A 6732-nucleotide genomic window follows, 5' to 3' on the forward strand; every position below is an offset into this window, starting at 1 on the left:
CTCCCTTCCTCTCTATCTGAACAAAAAATGGAAAAATGTCCTCGGGTGAGGATTAAAAAAAAAAAAAATTTAAGGAAACACAGACTCCAAATGAAGCGATAGATCAAATGGATTTTATAGATATCTACAGAGGATTACACCCCAAAACTGCAGAATTCACATTGTTCTTAAGTGCACATGGAACATTCTCAAAGACAGACCACATGTTAGGGGACAAACTAAGTCTCTACAATTTCAAGAAGATTGAAATAATATCAAGCATCTTCTCAGATCACAATGGCATGAAACTAGAAATCAATTGCAACAAGAACATGCACAGACATTTAAAAACATGGAGGCTAAATAGCATGTTATTGAACAATGCATGAGTTACCCTGGAGATCAAGGAAGAAATTAAAAACTTCTTGGAATCCAATGACAATGAACACACAACAACACAAAATATACGGGATGCAGCAAAAGCAGTTCTGAGAGGGAATTTCATAGCACTAAAGGCCTACCTCAAGGAGCAAGAAAAAATTCTAATAGATTATGTAACCTCACAACTGAAAGAACTAAAAAACAAACAAACAAAAAACCCCAGAGCAAGTAGAAGGAAGGAAATAGTAAAAATCAGAGCAGAAATGAATGACATGGAGACCAAAAACACAATTCAAATGACCAATGGAAAAAAAGAGCTGGTTCTTTGAAAAAATAAACAAGATTGATGGACCCTTAGCTAGACTCACCAAGAAACAAAGAGAGAGAACACAAATACTCAAAATCAGAAATGAAAGAGGAGAAATAAAAACTGACATCACAGAAATAAAAAGGATTGTTAACAAATATTATGAACAATTATACGGCAACAAATTTAACAATCTAAGCAAAATGGACCGATTTCTAGAAACATATAGTCTCCCAAAACTGAACCAGGAAGAGATAGAAAACTTGAACAGACCAATAACAACAAAATAAATTGAAGATGTAATCAAGATTCTCCCAGCAAACAAAAGCCCACGCCCGGACGGCTTCATGGGGGATTTTTTCCAAATATTCAAAGAATAACTAATACCCATTCTCCTCAAACTATTTCAAAAAATTCAAGAAGAGGGAAAACTTCCAAACTCATTTTATGAGGCCAGCATAATTCTAATTCAAAAACCAGAAAAATACACTACAAAGAAAGAAAACTGTAGACCAATATCCCTGATGAACATAGATGCCAAAATACTGAACAAAATAATAGCTAATTGATTCCAACAATACACCAAAAAAAATATTCACCATGACCAAGAGGGAGTCATCTCAGGGATGCAAGGCTGGTACAATATTTGCAAATCAACAACTGTGATACACCACATAAACAAAATGAAAGATAAAAATCATATGATCATATCAATAGATGCTGAAAAAGCATTCGACAAAATCTACCACCCATTTCTGATAAAAATGCTCAGCAATCTGGTAATAGAGGGATCATATCTCAACATAATAAAGGCCATATATAAAAGACCTACAGCCAAAATCATACTCAATGGGCAAAAATTAAAAGCATTTTCCTTAGGAACAGGAACAAGACAAGGATCTCCACTCTCACCAGTTTTATTTAACATAGTACTGGAAGTCTTAGCCACAGCAATCAGACAGGAGGAAAAAATAAAAGGGATCCAAATTGGAAAGGAGAAAATGAAACTGTCATTATTTGCAGATGACATGGTACTATATGCAGAAAACCCCAAAGACTCCATTAAAAATTTCCTAGACTTAATAAATGAATTTGGCAAAGTAGCAGGATACAAAATTAACCTCAAGAAATCTATGGCATTCTTATACACCAATGGTGAACTCACAGAAAGAGAAACTAAAAAAACAATTCTATTTACCATCGCCGCAAAAAAATTAAGATACCTAGGAATAAACTTAACCAAAGAAATAAAGGAACTATTCACAGAAAAGTACAGGATATTGAAAAAAGAGATGATGATATAAAATGTGGAAGCACATACCTTGTTCATGGATTGGAAGAATCAACATCATTAAAATATCTATACATTGGGTACAAAGCAATCTATAGATTCAATGCAATCCCCGTCAAAATACCAATTACATACTTCACAGAACTAGAACAAATACATCAAAAGTTTATATGGAACCAAAAAAGACCTCAAATAGCCACAGGAATCTTGAGAAAGAACAAAGTTGGATAGATCACATTACCAGATTTCAGATTTTACTACAAAGCCACTATAATCAAAACAGCCTGAGACTGGCACAAGAACAGGCACATAGACCAGTGGAATAGAACAGAGAACCCAGAAATGGACCCAAGGCAATATGCTTAATTAATATTTGACAAAGAGAGCAAAAGCATACAGTGGAGTAAACACAGCCTCTTTAATAAATGGTGTTGGGAAAATTGGACAGCTACATGCAAAAAAAAAAAAAAAAAAAAAATGAAACTAGACCATCAAATTATACCACACACAAGAATAAACTCAAAATGGATAAAAGACTTAAATGTGACTTATGAATCCATAAAAATCCTAGAAGAAAATGTAGGCAACAAAATTTCAAACATCATACACAGCAGAATTTTCACTGATACATCACATAAGGCAACAGAAACAAAAGAGAAAATGAACACATGGGATGACATCAAACTCAAAAGCTTCTGCACAGCAAAAGATACAGTCATCAAGATGGAAAGGCAACCCACTGTATGGGAAAGCATAATTGCCAATGATATATCAGATTAGGGGTTAATGTCCAATATATAGAGAGTGCTCATACAACTCAACAAAAAGAAGACAAAGAATCCAATTTTAAGAAAAGTCCCAGAGACGCGGAAGTGGGATACAGACTGACAATCCCCTAAATGGGGGGGTGGGGGTGGGGAAGAGATAACCCACAGAACTTATATGCATGTATGCAAGAACAGTGGACATGGACAACAAACTGGGGAAAGGGCAGGGAGGGACGGGGAGGGGGGAATCAGTGGGGGGGGAAAGGAGAAACATCTGTAACAAAAATTAATTTTAAAAAATTGAATATATAAATAAGTAAACAAACAAACAAACAAACAAAAAATGGGCAGAGGAAATAAATAGACACCTCTCCAAACAGGACATACAAATGGCTAAGAGACATATGAAGAAATGCTCAACATCACTAATCATCAGAGAGATGCAAATTAAAACAACAATGAGGTATCACCTCACACCTGTCAGAATGGCCGCCATCAACAAATCATCAAACAACAAGTGTTGGCGAGGGTGTGGAGAAAAGGGGACTGTAATACACTGCTGGTGGGAATGCAGACTGGTGCAGCCACTATGGAAAACAATATGGTGTTACCTCAAAAAATTAAAAATTGAACTTCCATTTGACCTAGTGATCCCACTTCTAGGTATATATCCTAAGAAGCCTAAAACACCAATCTGAAAGAATATATGTACTCCCATGTTCATAGCAGCAGTATTTACAATAGCTAAGATCTGGAAACAGTCCAAATGTTCATCAGTAGATGAATGGATAAAAAAGCAGTGGTACATATACATAGTGGAGTACTATGCATCTGTAAGAAAGAAAGATCTCTTATCCTTTGAGATGACATGGAGGAACATGGAAAGTATTATCCTAAGTGAAACAAGACAAACAGAGAAAGACAAGTATCATATGATCTCACTTATTTGTGGAATATAATGAACATAAAAGTCTGAGGAATAGGGTTAGTCCCAGAGACGTTGAAGTGGGGTACAGAATGACAATCCCCAGAAGAGAGGGTGGTGGGGGAGAGATGAACCACAGAACTTATATGCATGTATGCATGAACAAAGTTATGGACAACAAAGCTGGGGACAGGGTTGGGAGGGTGGGGAATGGGTGATTCATTGGGGGAAAAAGGAGAAACATCTGTAAGGAAAATCAATAAATTAATTTTAAAAAAGAAAATAAGAAAATTAAGATGTTCCATTAGAAAAAAAGAATATATAATGTATTCTATAAAGTATAAAATGTATCAATAAATAAAAATTTATTTATATAAAGTAAAAAAAAAAAGAAAGAAATTCTAAAAGACTTTTTTTAGAGAAGTAAAATGATGTGGATCAGAAACAGATCTACATGAGGAAAGGAAGAGCATCAAAGAAGGAATGAGTGAGGTGAGGATAAAAATATATTTTCTTTTTTATCCTCACTGCAGGATACTTTGCATTTATCTTCAGATAGAGCGGGAGGAAGAGAGTGAGGGAGAGAGAGGGAAACATCAATATGAGAGAGACACACTGACTGGCTGCCACCCACATGACCCCAACAGGGCCTGGGGACAACCTGTAACCGAGGTACTTGCCCTTAGCGGAAACTGAACCCGGGCCTCTGTGGTCCACGGACCAGCGCTCTAAACACTAAGCTAAACTGGCCAGGGCATATTTTCATTTTTTTTATTAATTTATTTTTGTTACAGATGTTTTTTCTTTTGTTCCCATTGACATCCTCTTCTCTATTCCCTCCACCCCATCCCCAGCTTTGTTGTCCATGTCCATTGGTTATGTGCACATGCGTATAAATTCAGAGCAAGGAAAGTTATCAGGAATAAAGAGATTGGGGCATTACATAAAGATAATTTAATTTCCTAAAATGATATAGCAACATAATATGTATGTAACTAATAAAAGACTGTAAAAATATGTGAGGGAAAAACTGGGAGAACTTCAAGAAAAAATAGATGAAACCACTACTATATCTGGAGACTTCAACTCTTCTCTATCAGAAATGGACTGATCCATTTTTACATATCAATAAGGATCTAGTTGAACTCAATAGCACCATTCATCAACTAGATATAATGGACAACTATAGACTACTTATCCAACAACTGCAGAAAATGCATTCTTCTCAAGCTCACTATGTCTTGGAACATTCACCATGATAGACCATCTTCTGAGTCATAACGTATTAATTAACAAGTGTAACCGGATAGAAATTATACAATGTCTGTTCTCAGGCAACAGTGGAATTAGAGTAAATTGTAAATAAAATGCAGAAATATACCTAGGAAACCAAAATACTTGGGAAAGTAAACAACATACTTCTAAATAACACTTGAACCAAAATAGAAACCTCAAGAGAGATTTAAAAATATTTGAATTGGATTAAAATTAAAATAACACTTATGAAAATATGTGCAATGCAGCAAAAGCAGTGCTAGAGGGAAACTTATAGCATTGAATGCATATATTGGAAATGAAGGAAAATGTAAAATCAATGATATAAGCTTCCACCTTAGCCAATTATTCAATGAAATCAAAAGCTTGCTCTTGAAAAGATCAATAATCAATAATGTCAATAAACCTATTGCCAGGTTAATGGGGGAAAAAAATAAAAGATGACTCAAATTACTAATATCAAAACTGAAGAGGAGCTATAATTATAGTTCACACAGATTTTGAAGAATATAAAAAAAATTATAAACAACTTGTATGCCCACATATTTGGTAAACATAGATGAATGAATAGATTCCTTGAAAGACAGAATCTGTCAAATCTCACACAAGAAGAAATAGACAGTCTGAATACACCTACGTTTACTATAGACATTAAATTAATAATTAATAACCTTTCCAAACAAAAATTATCAGATCCAGATGGGTTCACTGGTGAATTCTCTCAAATAACTAAGGATGGATTATACCAATTTCTACTATCTCCTTAAAAGAAAAGAAGCAGAAGAAATACTTCCTAACTTGTTATTTGAGCCCAGCATTACTCTAATACCAAAACCAGATGAAGACATTATAAGAAAAGAAAAATATAAACTAATATCTCTCATATATATACATGCAAAACTCCTGAAAAAAAATGAGCAAATAGAATCCAACAATGTATAATAATAAGTATACACCAAGACCAAGTAGAACTTATTTGTTCTATAGACTCAGCACAATCTCAAACAAAAATCTGGCAAATTATTTTGTGGATATTGACAAATTGATTCTAAAGTTTATATAGAGAGGCAAAAGACCCAGTATAGGAAACACACTATTGAAGGAGAATAACACAGTTGGATAATTGACACTGCCCAACTTCAAGCCTTATGATGAAGTTATAGTCAGACAGTATTGTATTGGTGAAACAGTACATTAGTTGATCAATAGAACTTAAGAGAGATCCCAGAAATAGAGTCACATAAATGTAATAAATTGATATTAGACAAAGCAGCAAAGACAACATAGTGGAGCAAAGATAGTTTCTTCAATAAATAATGCTGAAACACTAACTGGCTACCAATATGCAAGAAAAAATGTATAAGGTCTAGACACAGACCTTATACATTTTACAAAAATTAACTCACATGAATGATAATGTAATATAAATGCCAAAGTATGAAAGATGTAGAAGATAATGTAGGATCATATTTGGATGACTTTCTGTGTGATGATATGGTGCCTTTTAAGATATACTACAAAAGCACAATGCATGAAAGAAATCATTAATAAACTGGACTGGATTAAAATGAAAATTCTGCTGTCCTTCAATAGACACAATCTAGAGAATTAAAAGGCAAACCACATGCTGAAAGAAAATATTTGTAGAAGACATATCTGATCAAGAATTATTACCCATAACATGCAGAAACACTTAAAACTAATAATAAGAAAACAAACAGTGCATTTTTTAAAATGGTTAAAAACCTTAACAGATTCCTCATCAGAGAAGCCATACAGATGGCAAATACTCATATGAAATGATATT

Source organism: Molossus molossus, unplaced genomic scaffold (assembly GCF_014108415.1).
Source record: "Molossus molossus isolate mMolMol1 unplaced genomic scaffold, mMolMol1.p scaffold_m16_p_5, whole genome shotgun sequence".
NCBI classification, from domain to species: Eukaryota; Metazoa; Chordata; class Mammalia; order Chiroptera; family Molossidae; genus Molossus; species Molossus molossus.